At 43.2% G+C, this 13,870-nt stretch overlaps 1 protein-coding gene across 4 annotated transcripts in view; it reads right to left on the reverse strand.

Annotated features, from left to right (window-relative positions):
* Nucleotides 1–13,870, reverse strand: part of ZC3H12B (zinc finger CCCH-type containing 12B) — a 604,651-nt gene that overhangs the window by 69,992 nt on the left and 520,789 nt on the right. The window contains exon 1 of one of the 4 annotated variants that reach the window (XM_015461717.3): nt 8,075–9,579. The exons of the other annotated variants lie outside the window; for them this stretch is intronic. The gene's annotated coding sequence lies outside the window, so the exon portion shown is untranslated. Of the gene's footprint in view, nt 1–8,074; nt 9,580–13,870 lie in introns of those variants that run through there. 4 annotated transcript variants of the gene reach the window in all.

The following is a 13,870-nucleotide window of genomic DNA, read 5'->3' on the forward strand; positions in this document are numbered from 1 at the left end:
AGAGGTCTTTCTCTTGGCTGCCTGCCTCAGGGGCCAACGACGTGAAAGTGAGTCTTTATCATTGCTGTTCCTCTGATTTATGTGTAAAGAAGCACTGCTGGTGACCATGCGGTTTTTGAGGACACAGATTATGAATTCCAAGATCAAGTCAGATTGTAAGTACAATGGGCTTCTTCTTTTGGTAGCACTAGTTCTTACTGGACCAGAGGAAACTCTCTAGTGGCTTTTGTCTCAACTCCTTAGATATTGTTTCTGTGGAATCTGAGGCAATGAATTGGATGGATTTGCCTTAATAGTTTGAGGACAAAAATCACATTTTCCTAACTGGCCAGCCCTTCACCCCTTTTGCTACTCTCAGAAGGGACATCTTGGTTGTTGTTCATCCCTTTATGACTCACCACTTCTACTGTGGTCAGGACTGTACTCAAGAATGTGCACAAGAACACGGAAGATGGATACTTCCCCTAGTAGTGAAAAGTTGTTGCTGAACCACAAAAGACGACGGGATTCTTGGCCTCTGGAGCAGAAGAATTAAATCTGGGGCCTGTGACAAGGCTTGATCGCTTAGACCTTTTGTGTAATAAAGTTTTATTGAAGTATAAAAGAGATATAGAAATCTTATGACATAGACATCAGAAGGGGGCAGAAAGAGTACCCTCTTGCTAGTCTTTAGACAAGTGTTATATAGCTACTAGCAGGCTGCTAATTAAAGAAAGGAAATATCTCAAAACTCAGAGAATGGCACCAGGCCCCTCACCCACAACATACATTTTGAGATAACATTGACACAAGGTGAGTCATCCTGGGCCATAAAACGATTGACATGAATCTTGAAGAAAGACAGATTTCCATACAAATATATAGTTTCATTAACATAGATTAGGAGAACAATGCATGAGTATAACATACCGGTTTGTCAAGTTGGATAGGAGCCTTTAGGCAGAACTGACTCAAGACAGAGTCTAGGGTAAATGCATAGTACATTAACATAACTTATGACAAACATTTCCATAAGAAAAATGCATTGGTTAGCTCAAGGTTTGAGAAAAGTTAGGTTCAGGTGGAGCCAGGTGTCATTATGGCAACACAGAATTTTAAGAGAAACCTCTTTTTAATTTGTGTAGAGAAGGGGAAAAAATATAACACTAGTTTGTTTCCTCCTGCCGCTTAAGAGAGAGAAAAAAATGTCTGATACTTGCAGCCTATTTCCTACATTTGGAGACCCCTGGCCTTCCTGCCTGTTACCCTCTCAGTAGTCTTAGCTTGGGAGGCATTCAGAAAGGCTACTCTGTTTACTCCAGGTGGCATCAGAGGAAGAGCAGAAATCAGACAAAGGTATTAATGGTGAGGAACTGGACATCAGTCTGGGATGCCATCAGGTCTACCCATGCTGCATCTCCACCCTGCCTTGGTTGTAGAACCAGGAGGGATGAGTAAGGCACCTGTGTCAGTAAGGGACAGACTAAGTTCAACCAGGGAGGGAAAGCTTTGGTGGAAAGTCTGTCTCCACCCCAATATAGAGCAGGGAGGGTCGCCTCTGGCAGAAAAAAGCCACGGCTGTAGATGCTGCTTTTTTCTCCCTTAAAAATGGGAGCTAGCAGTTCCAGAACCACCTACTTTAAAGTGTATTTTTTAAAAAAATATGGGACAAGTTTGATCCCCAGAGTTTAAAAAAGACATGCCTGATCTTCTGTGATACTGAATGGCCACAGTGTTCTTTGGAAGATGGAGAATTCTGGCTGGTTGAAGGGTCTCTTAATTATTGTATTGTTTCACAGTTATACCGGTTCTATAGAAAACAGGAAAAATGGGTAGAAGTACCATATGTGTTACTCTTTGTTTCTCTGCAAGACATGCCAGACTTACGTGCTAAGGGTACAGATTTGGGTGTGAAACCTTCAGCTCCCTCCTGTCCTCTTATTTTGCCCCTGTATCCAGGGCTCCCAACTGAACAGGCTGAGAGTCATTACACCCTTCCAGGAGGGCTTACCACAGTCTCAGTAGAAATTCAAAAGTCCCAATTGTGGTCAAGACTATATATATATAGAAGCCTTTATGGGACAAACTTTACTTTATGACCTTACTTGGCGAGATGTCATGTATGTCTTGGGACAGATGCTAACTCCTGACTCAAAAATTTGAGTTTTGGGGAAAAGCTGTTGCCTATGGAGATGAATGGCTTGATAATGAATCAGCAGAAAAGGGAGAGGGTGAGATAGCTGTCTTCCCTACTGGGAATCAGACACTCCCCACAACAGAGTCAGACAGGGACTATAACAACACTAAAGGAAGATGGAGACCAGAATCACTTTGTCAGATGTGTTCTTGAAGGACTCAAGAAAGTGTGCACTAAGACTTTAAACTATGCCAAGTTGGCAAACAGAACAAGAGAGAAGGATACCCCTGGTAAATTATGGGAGGTTCTCTACAAATTACTGATGTCGATCCCTAAAAGGCAGAGGGAAGAACAATCTTAAAAGGTAGATTTCTCATTTATTCAGCTCGATATCAGCTGTAAGCTACTAAAACAGGTGTACAGACCAAATCAGTCTTAGATAACCTGTGCAACTGGCTCAGCTTATTGTGGCAGGGAGGAGGAGGAGAAGAGGCAGAAAAAGACAAGGAAAGACCGAAACCCTAACAATGCCTTTCAGATCCACTCTGAAACAGCCAGAGAAAAATGCCCAGAGGACCCAGGTGAAAACAGATGGAGTTGCTGTTACTGTGGAAATAAGGGGCACCTCAAGCAGGATTACTCTGACGTGTCTAAGCTGCCACCAGTTCCATGTCCAGTCTGCAAAGGAACATAAGAGAAAAGACTATCCTCTGAGGTGTAGGCCTCAGGGTTCTGACTCTCAAGACAATCAGAACTGAAGGTGCCCGGGGGTCCCCACTCAAGCTCCCATCCTAATTATAGTTGAGGAACCCTGGGTATTGATAATTGTGGGGGTGAATCAATCAATTTCTTTTTAGACACCAGGGCAACTTACTCTATGCTTACTGAGGATGCTGGCCCACTTTCTCCCCAATCTATTTCTGTAATGGGACTGTCTGGATGAGCCAAACATTATTATTACAGTTGTCCTCTAAGCTGCAACTGGGACTCTGCTATTTTCACATGAGTTTCTGATCATACCAGAGTCTCCCTCCTGCCTATGGGTAGGCACATACTGAACAAGGTCCATGCCACTGTTTTCATGAATAAGGATCCCTCTCTGTCTCTCCCATTAATTGTAAATCCTAGAGTGTGGGCTGATGGAAAAACTATGGGTTGAGCACAAAATGCTATTCCTGTCACTATCAAACTCAAAGACCCTTACCTACTACCACATCAAAAACAGAATCCACTGAAACCGAGATTAAGAAAGGGTTAAAACCCACCATTGAGAATTTAAAGAATCAGAGGCTATTAATTCCCTGTAACATTCCATGCAACACTCCTATTTTGGGTATAAAAAAAGTCAAATGATAAGTGGAGACTACTTCAAGTTTTACAAATAATAAATGAAGCTGTGGTTCTTTTGCACCCCATTGAGCCTAATCTTTATACTCTGTTTTCTGAAATCTTGAACTAGCCAAATATTTTTCAGTCACTGATTTGAAAAATGCTTTATTTTCTAGAAGGGATGAGGGCCATAGGCATCAAGAGAATTAAGCCTATAATAAATCATCCCTTACCTATGACTTTAAGACAGTTGAGATTTTGAGGCATCACAGGCTATTGTCACATTTGGATTCTGGGTTATGGAGAACTTGCCTGGAACCTTTATATAAACTTATAACTGAAACTCAACAAGCCCAAACTTTTTGGTCTCCAGAGACTCAAAAGACTTTTAAGGCTCGTCAAACTGCTCTCTTGCAGTCTCCAGCTTTGAGCTTCCCCATAGGATCAGAGTTTAGCTTCTTTGTTACTGGAAAAAAGAAAGTCTATGGCCACATTGCTTAAGGGTAATTGCTACTATTGTTTTGGTAATGCCCAATCCCTCCCAGCATCAGAGTCTTTTCCAATGAGTCAACTCTTCGCAAGAGATGGCCAAAGTACTAGAGTTTCAGCTTTAGCATCAGTCCTTCCAAAGAACACCCAGGGCTGATCTCCTTTAGAATGGACTGGTTGGATCTCCTTGCAGTCTAAGGGACTCTCAAGAGTCTTCTCCAACACCACAGCTCAAAATCATCAATTCTTTGGCGCTCAGCTTTCTTCACAGTCCAACTCTTGGTGGCTGTATATTTCCCTTAAAAAAATAGCTGTTATACATTGCAAAGGGCACAGAAGGGCCGGGAGTAAAGCAGCCGAGGGTAATCAGCTGAATGACTGCCAAGTCAGAAAAGAGGCCCTTTACTAAAAACCTCCTTCACTACAGATGCCCTTGGTCTGGACAGGTCCTGTTGAACAGGAAAAACCACAGTGTACTGAGGAAAACTAAAGCAATATTTGAAAAAGGAGCAAAGATAAAGGGTGATTACAGTCTGAGGACAGTTAATTCATAATTCCTGAAAGTGCTCAATGAAAAATTCTTAAAGGCTTACACAAGTTTTCCTAAAGCCTTGGAATTAACTATGTAATTCAACTTTTAGCTTTTCAGCAGGGACCTTACAGGAACTCAGGGAGGTAACTCCTGACCCAGCCTCTGAGTCAAACAAGCTGCTCTTTGACCCAGGAACCGAGATCCTTATAAAGACATTGGGATCTGTGGGACAATATCTCAAGCCCCTCTCGGAAAGCCCTTACCAGGATATTCTTTCTTCTCCCACAGCTGTCAACGTGCCAGAAATTGATTTGTGGGTACATCTTGACCCAAACTAAGTGATGTCATTTTATGTCTTTATTCTCTATGCTTTTACTTTTTCAATTTTCAGATGGGCCTGCTAATCTATGAGGGCCTACTACTGACTCCAAAAATCCCGAGTCTGCCGTTTGACTCACAAGACAATGCTTTCCTGTCCTGGGCCCATTCCTAAGCCATATTCCACAATCAGGTCTAATTGCTGGGTCTCCAGAGTGCTCCCCCTCTTCATCGATGGAAGGCTTCCCATGGTGGACATCTCCACTTCAGGCAAAGGACATTCTCCAAGTCTGCGACTACCTTCACCAACAACAATCATATGTGATGCCTCTTATGGATCTGATGACATCTAACAATCCTAAAATGGACTGGTGTAACACTTTCTACCTTAACTATCAACATAATGTGGCTTTTAATTTTTCTGATTGTTCTGTTCTTGCTGTTTGCTCCCTACATCTATAACTGTGTAGCTGGATTTGTTTCTAGCTACATGAAGGCTTTTAAGTTACAAACATTGTTCAGGCTCTTACAAGTGCCACAGCCACCTCTTCCAACTATTACTTGGGGCCCCTGGATCAGAGAACCTAAATATGAGGGTTAGGAGAATATGTTGCCTCAACAATTTAAGGACGACACCCCTTACCATCTCAGAAGCAGTCATGGAATGAGAATGTCACCCCTTTCCCTTGGCAACAGAATTCTAAAAGAAAATGGAAAAATGAGAATGTTAATAGCCTTGGTAGGGAGGCCAGAGGTTCCCAAGCAGCAGGAGGAAATAAAGCTGCAAAGGACAGACTTTTTTCTTTTCTTTTCTTTTAAAATAGTGTGTTGTCATGATGACACCTGGTTCTTCCTGAACTTAACTTTATCTCAAATCTTGGGCTAACCAATGTTTTTTTTTTTCCTCATGGAAATATCTTACAGACACGGTGGGGAAGGAGAATGTGGGATGAGCTCAGAGAGCAGCACTGACATATATACACTACCATGTGTAAAATAGATAGCTAGTGGGAAGCTTCTATATAACACAGGGAGCCCAGCTCCCTGCTCTGTGGAATATGGAGGTGGGAGGGAGGCTCAAGAGGGAGGGTTGTTATGTATATCTATATGTGTGTGTATAGATAGATATAGTTATGACTATATTTATACATATAACTATATATATATAGTTGTGACTGATTTGCATTGTTGTACTGCAGAAACCAGCACATTGTAAAGCTATTATGCTCCAATTTAAAGCAATAAATAATTTTTAAAAAGTACCTAGGAATAAATCTTTCTGACAGTAGGGGGCGGTGCCAAGAGGCAGAGGAACAGGATGGGGAAGCCACTTTCTCCCCCAAAAATTCATCAAAAGATCATTTCAATGTTGAGCAACTTCCACAAACAACTTCTGAACGCTGGTGGAGGACACCAGACACCCAGAAAGGCAGCCCAATTTCTTCAAGAGGCTGTAGGACAAACTATAAAAGACAAAAACTCAGACAAAAGTTTAGGGATGGAGACCTGTCTTGGGGAGGGAGTCAGGAAGGAAGAGAAGTCTCCACACAGTAGGAAACTCTCTCACAGGCATGTCTGTGGGGAGTTTTGGAGTCTCAGAGGGCAACATAACCAGGAGGAAGAAAAATAAAAAGAATACAGAATAAATGCCTAACTGAAACTGCCAGTGGAGAAGTGGCCTGGATGCTCACGTCCACCACCAGAGAGTGGGGATTGGGCAGAGAGGCATGGGTTGCATCATTGGTCCTTAGGGTATGGACTGGGCCTGAATGCCCTGAGGACAATCTGAGGGAGCTAATATGAGATAACCACCCAAACCGTGGAATCAGCAGAGAGACATAAAAAGACCTCTCCCAAGAAAGGCTCTATCGCCAAATGGTGACCCTTGGTGTGCTCACAGAACAAGGGATTGAGCAAATACCAAAGGAGAGCCCTCCCTCCCCGGAGGCAGAGAAGCAGACATGTGACAGCCAGAGCCGGAAGACAAGGGGCTGCTGCAATCTTGGCCCCAGCGACTGCATCTTACACCAAACTGTGAGCAGGGTCCCAGTTGCTAACCTCCTTTTTCTGAGCACCTTGACAGTTGACATCTGTGAGGATTGTCACAACCTGAGATCAGCTCCCAAGAGGAGACACATGGCACACCTGGAATTCTGCTCTCACAGCACATCTGGGAAACCAAGCGGTGGGGACTGGGCAGGTGAATAAGACAAATGGCCCACCTGGGACAGTGTGTTCACAAAGCATCTGGTTGCCTGGGCTGCTTGGACCTGGGAAGGGTACAAAATGCACAACACATCTGCGTCTGTGCCCTTGTGGAGCACCCAAAGACCTGGGCAGTGTAGACCTGGGAAGTGCATGAAATGCAGGGCCCACTTGGAGCAGTGCCCTTGCAGGGCACCCTGGAGACTAAGCAGTGCAGATCTGGGAAGCACACACCGCCTTGGGCTGTGGCAAACCCAGTGTGGTCCATCCACTGTGAGCACTCCCCACACATGCCAGCAGTATTTGTTTGCAGTGTACCTCCCTTCCCACCACACAACTGAACAAGTGAGCCTAGTAAGTGGTCACCTTTGTCCCCATTGCATCAGGCCACAAATTAGACACTGAAGAGACTTGCAAACAGAGGAAGCCAAAATAAGGGGGGAGCACTCTGGAAATAACAGGTGCAACAGATTAAAATCCTGCATTTAATATGGGAGATATTTGAGGGCACCTATAGATCTTGAGAACAAGCACAAGCTGGAACAAGGGACTATCTGATGCTGAAATAACCCCACACTGCCCACAACAGCACCAGAGAAATTCCTAGATATATTTTTACTATTATCACTTTTAAATATATATATATATATTTTAAATTTAGTTCTTTACTGTTCCTTTAACTTTCATTTTTATAGCCTACTATTACCTTTCCAAAAAAACTCTATAAAAAAACAAATACCATGTATTTTAAAAATTATTATGATTGATTATGTTTTTTATTTATTATATTGTATTTTGAGAGTCTAACCTCTATTCTAGGTTTCTAACGTTTGCTTTTTGATATTTGTTATCAATTTTGTACCTCTAAAAATCTAATCTTCAGTATCCATTTTCACTTAGGGATTAAGTTACTGGCGAGATTGTGCTCTCCCCTTTTGACTCTCCCTCTTCTCTTCCACGTAACCTCTACCTCCTTCCTCTTCCTTCTCTACGTAACTCTGTGAATCTCTCTGGGTGTTTCGGGCTGTGGAGAGCACTTAAGGATTTTATTACTGGCTAGATTGCTCTCTCCCCTTTTGACTTACCCTTTTCTCCTCCGGGTCACTTCCATCTCCCTCCTCCTTCTCTTGTCTATATAATTCTGTGAAGCTTTCTTGGTGTTCTTGGCTGTGGAGAATTGTTTCACCAATAAATCTAGGGCTTTTATCTTCTATGCTGTACGGATGGAGAAGTCTTGAGGCTACTATAAGAGAAGGACCAAAAGCCAGAGTGAGGGGATTTAACACCAGGACTCAGAACATCAGAGAACTCTGGACTCCGGGAAACATTAATAGATAAGAGCTCACCTAAAAGTCGCCATACGACTTTTAGCTCGACCCAAGAACCAACAAGATCCACTGCAAGACACACCACAATAATTCTCTAGCAAAACAAGAACAAAACCCTGAACATAAAAAAGACAGGCTGCCCAACACCATGATAAACCCATAGACACTACTGGGCACTTCATTGCACTCTAAAGAGAAGAGATCTAGTTCCACATACCAGAACACAGACACAAGCTCCCCAAACCAGGAAACCTTGACAAGCCATTAGTCCAAACCCCACCCAAAGGGAGCAGACTCCACAATTAAGAGAAACCATGAACTTCCTGTATGCAGAAAGGGCACCCCAAACACAGGGATCTAAACAAAATGAAAAGGCATAGAACTATTCAGCTGGTGAAGGAACGTGATAAAAACCCACCAAACCAAACAAAAGATAGGGTGTCTACCTGAAAAAGAATTCAAAATCTTGAAAACAAAATGGAGTTACAGATGAATAAACTAGAGACAAGGATTGAGAAGATGCAACAAATGTTTAACAAGGACCTATATGAAATAAAGAAGAGTCAATCAATAATGAACAATGCAATAACTGAGATGAAAAACACTCTGGAGGGAGCCAACACTAGAATAACTGAGGCAGAAGAGAGGATAAGCGAGTTGGAAGATGGAATCATGGAAATAAATGAAGCAGAAAGGAGAAAAAAAGAATGGAAAGAAATGAAGACAACCTCAGAGACTTCTGGGACAATGCCATCATTTCATGACAAATAGATGGTAAACTATGAACACGGTGACAGACTTTATTTTCTTGGGCTCAAAATCACTGTAGATGGTGATTACTGCCATAAAATTAAAAGACAGTTGCTCCTTGGAAGAGAAGCTATGACAAACCTAGACAGCATATAAAAAGCAGAGACTTGGAGGTGGAAGAAGATGGTGCAGGGGTAAGATGGGAAGATTGCCAGCACTCCCACATATATATCAAAAACTCATTAAACTCCTACAAAGCAACCTCTAGGTGACAGCAGAAGACCCCCAGCCTCCAGGGGGACAGGCTAAGCTCCCTAAAATGAGGTAGGAGAGAGGATGGAGACATAAAAAGGGAAAAGATGGTGAACTTCTGGGCAGGAGCATGTGCACCAAGGAAGGGAGGGAGTCCTTAAACAGGGGAAGTTCTGGTGCACAGGGAAGCTCCCTCACCGGTGGGCCCAAGGGGGCACTGTGGAGTCTCAGCAAACTGGGCAAAAGAGGGACTTAGAGAGCAGAAAACAGAGAAAGCTGCACTTCTTAGCCGATTAACAGCTCTCAGACTATGGCACCGACCAGATGGCAGCCTCAGGGAACCAAGAATGAGTAGGCACACAATCCTAGCCAGCACACACAACACTTGCAGTACAGAGAGTGGGCCCAGGTAGCCTAGTGTGGCATGGCATACAAACCCCAGGAGCACACACACTTGTGGCACAAAGTGGGGGCCTGGGGTGCTGAGAGAGGGGAAGCATACAAACTTAAGTAGTGCTAACAACCTTCGTGGCACAGCTGAAAGACTTGTATTGTCTCGTTTGCTTGAGACAAAAAAAAATGCACATAAACCCCTTGACACAGAGGGCTTGCCTCAGGAAGTGAGACAAGTGCACACAAGCCCCGCAACATAGAGGGTGAGCTCAGGGGGCTGAGGGAAGCCCACAAAAGTCTCAGTAATGTAGAGGGCACAGAAAAGATCCACAAAAGCCCCTTGCGGCTAAGTTGCTTCAGTCGTGTCCGACTCTGTGCGACCCCACAGATGGCAGCCCACCAGGCTTCCCCGTCCCTGGGATTCTCCAGGCAAGAACACTGGAGTGGGTTGCCATTTCCTTCTCCAATGCATGAAAGTGAAAAGTGAAAGTGAAGTCGCTCAGTCATGTCCGACTCTTAGCGACCCCATGGACTGCAGTCTACCAGGCTCTTCAGCCCATGGGATTTTGCAGGCAAGAGTACTGGAGTGGGGTGCCATTGCCTTCTCCGACAAAAGCCCCTACCTGGCAAGTTTTGTCCAGCAGTGCAGGGCAGGATAGGAGAACAGAAGCATTGACAATGATCACAGAAACAAGTAGGGGGCTGGCGGCAGTGAATATATGCTGAGAGGGTCACTTTAAAGTGCCTGTGGAAATAGACACATCTAACACTGCCAAAGCCAGAAGGAATGCCCAAAGGCATACTGAACCCATAGACACACCAAAACCTACTACTGGACACTGCACTGCCCTTCAGAAAGATGAGATCCAGCTCCATCAACCAGAACACAGGCACGAGCTCCCCCAACCAGGAAAATATAACAGAACACTAACCCAACCCAAGCGACAGGGGCAGCCTCCATCCATAACCAAGGAGTATGACCTGGAGAACCGTCTTTTTTTTTTTCCCCCTTTTTTTTCTTATAAATCACACTGTTTACTTCCCCTACATATTTCTACCTTCACATTAGCCTTTTGTGGTGCTATGGAGTTTTCCTCTCTGTTTTGCTTGTTAAAAAAATCTGTTTAAGATTTTTTTTTCTTTTTTCTTATAAATCACACTGTTTATTCCCCCCTACATATTCCCACCTTCATATTAGCCTTTTGTGGTGCTGTGGAGTTTTCCTCTTTGTGTTTCTTTTGGTTTTCCCTGTTCGTTAAGCCAATCTCTTGTACCCTTTTCTGTTGAACACTTTGGTTATAACTGTATGTGTGGAAGTATGTGTGTATATCTCATTATTTCTGTAATTACTTCTTGACTTGCTTGATTTCCTCCCACTAGAACACAGAAACAAGTCACCCTTAACAAGAAATCAACACAAATCACCCAATCAACATTTCCCTCCACGGGCAAAAACCAAAAGGAAGAAGGAATACAACCATAAAATCTGGGAAAAGGAGAACTCAAGTGGAGCGAGTTAGAAAAAAAAAAATGATGAAAAGACAGAGAAATAGAGCACAAATTAAAGAGTGAGGTAGAAACTCACAAGACCAAATAAATGAAGCGGAAATAAACAATCTATCTGAAAGAGAATTCAGAATAGTGATAGTAAAGGTGCTCCACCCGCCAGTGTTATTTGTTTGCAGTGTCCGTCCCTCCCCACAGCGTGACTGAACAAGTGAGCCTAAAAAAGTGTCCACCATTGCCCTCCTGTGTCAGGGTGGAAATCAGACACTGAAGAGACCAGCAAATAGAAGAAGCTAAAACAGAGGGAACCATCTTGGAAGTGACAGGTCCAATATATTAAAACCCTGTAGTTAGTACAGGCTACATAGGAAGGGGTCTATAGATCCTGAGAAATATAAGCTGGACCAATGAACTAGCCAAAAATGAACTGACCCCATACTACCCACAACAACACCAGAGAAAGTCCTAGATATATTTTTACTATTTTTACTATCATTTTTTAATTTTTTAAAAAAAATTTTAAGTCCTCTGTTACTCTTTTAATTTTCATTTTTATAACCTACTATGGCTCTTGAGAAACCTATATGCAGGTCAGGAAGCAACAGTTAGAACTGGACATGGAACAACAGACTGGTTCCAAATAGGAAAAAGAGTATGTCAAGGCTGTATATTGTCACCCTGCTTATTGAACTTATATGCAGAGAACATCATGAGAAATGCTGGGCTGGAAGAAGCACAGCTGGAATCAAGATTGCCTGGAGAAATATCAATAACCTCAGATATGTAGATGACACCACCCTTATGGCAGAAAGTGAAGAGGAACTCAAAAGCCTCTTGATGAAAGTGAAAGAGGAGAGTGAAAAAGTTGGCTTAAAGCTCAGCATTCAGAAGACGAAGATCATGGCATCTGGTCCCATCACTTCATGGGAAATAGATGGGGAAACAGTGGAAACAGTGTCACTTTATTTTTGCAGGCTCAAAAATCACTGCAGATGGTGACTGCAGCCATGAAATTAAAAGATGCTTACTCCTTGGAAGGAAAGTTATGACCAACCTAGACAGCATATTGAAAAGCAGAGACATTACTTTGCCAACAAAGGTCCATCTAGTCAAGGCTATGGTTTTTCCAGTGGTCATGTATGGATGTGAGAGTTGGACTGGGAAGAAAGCTGAGCACCAAAGAACTGATGCTTTTGAACTGTGGTGTTGGAGAAGACTCTTGATGCTAAAGTTGAAACTTCAGTACTTTGGTCACCTCATGCGAAGAGTTGACTCATTGAAAAAACTCTGATGTTGGGAGGGATTGGGGGCAGGAGGAAAAGGGGATGACAGAGGATGAAATGGCTGGATGGCATCACTGATTCGATGGAGTTGAGTTTAAATGAACACCGGGAGATGGTGATGGACAAGGAGGCCTGGCATACTGTGACTCACGGGGTCACAGAGCGACTGAACTGAACTGAACTGATTACTTTGCAAAAAAAGAAAAAAAAGAGAGAGAGAGAGAGACCCTATTTTTTAAAGCAAACTTTATATATATATATATTTATAATTTTCTGACTTTTTTCTTTTTTTCTTTAATTTAATATTGTATTTTTGAAAATCCAACCTCTACTCTAGATTTTTAATCTTTGCTTTTTGGTATTTGTTATCAATTTTGTACCTTTAAGAACCCAACCTTCAGTACCTATTTTTACTTGGGAGCGGGATTACTGGCTTGACTGCTCTCTCTCCCTTTGGACTCTCCTTTTTCTCCACCAGGTCACCTCTATCTACTCCCTCACCCTTCTCTTTTCTACCCAAGTCTGTGAATCTCTTTGTGTGTTCCAGATGGTGGAGAACACTTAGGGAACAGATTACTGATAGGGTCTGTCTCTCTCCTTTTGATTCCCCCCCTTTATCTTCCTAGACTTCCCTGGTGGCTCAGACGGTAAAGCATATGTCTACAATGCAGGAGACCTGGGTTCGATCCCTGTGTTGGGAAGTTCCCTGGAGAAGGTAAAGGCAACCCACTCCAGTACTCTTGCCTAGAAAATCCCATGGACGGAGGAGTCTGGTGTCCATGAGTTCGCAGAGTCAGACACGACTGAGCAACTTCACTTCACTTTATCTTCCTGGCCACCTCCGTCTCCTTCCTCCCCCTTGTCTTCTCTGTATAACTCCGTGAACATCTACGAGCAGTCGAGACTGAGAAGCGCACATAAGGAAGTGATTATTGGCTAGCTTGGTCTCTCCTCTTTTGATTCCACTGCATCTCATTCGGGTCACCTCTAACTCCCTCCTCCCTCTTCTCTTCTCCTTGTAACTCTGTGAACCTCTCTGGGTGTCCCTCACTGTGGAGAAACTTTTCATCTTTAACCTAAATGTTTTATCAACGGTGCTGTATAGATGGAGAAGTCTTAAGGTTACTGTAAAAATAAGACTGATAACCAGAAGCAGGAGGCTTAAGTCCAAATCCTGAGAACATCAGAGAACTCCTGACTCCAGGGAACAATAATCGAAAGGAGTTCATCAAACGCCTCCGTACCTACACTGAAACCAAGCACCACCCAAGGGCCAACAAGTTCCAGAGCAAGACATACCATGCACATTCTCCAGCAACACAGGAACACAGCCCTGAGCTTCAATATACAGGCTACCCAAAGTCACTAC

The sequence above is a fragment of the Bos taurus genome, chromosome X (assembly GCF_002263795.3).
Source record: "Bos taurus isolate L1 Dominette 01449 registration number 42190680 breed Hereford chromosome X, ARS-UCD2.0, whole genome shotgun sequence".
NCBI classification, from domain to species: Eukaryota; Metazoa; Chordata; class Mammalia; order Artiodactyla; family Bovidae; genus Bos; species Bos taurus.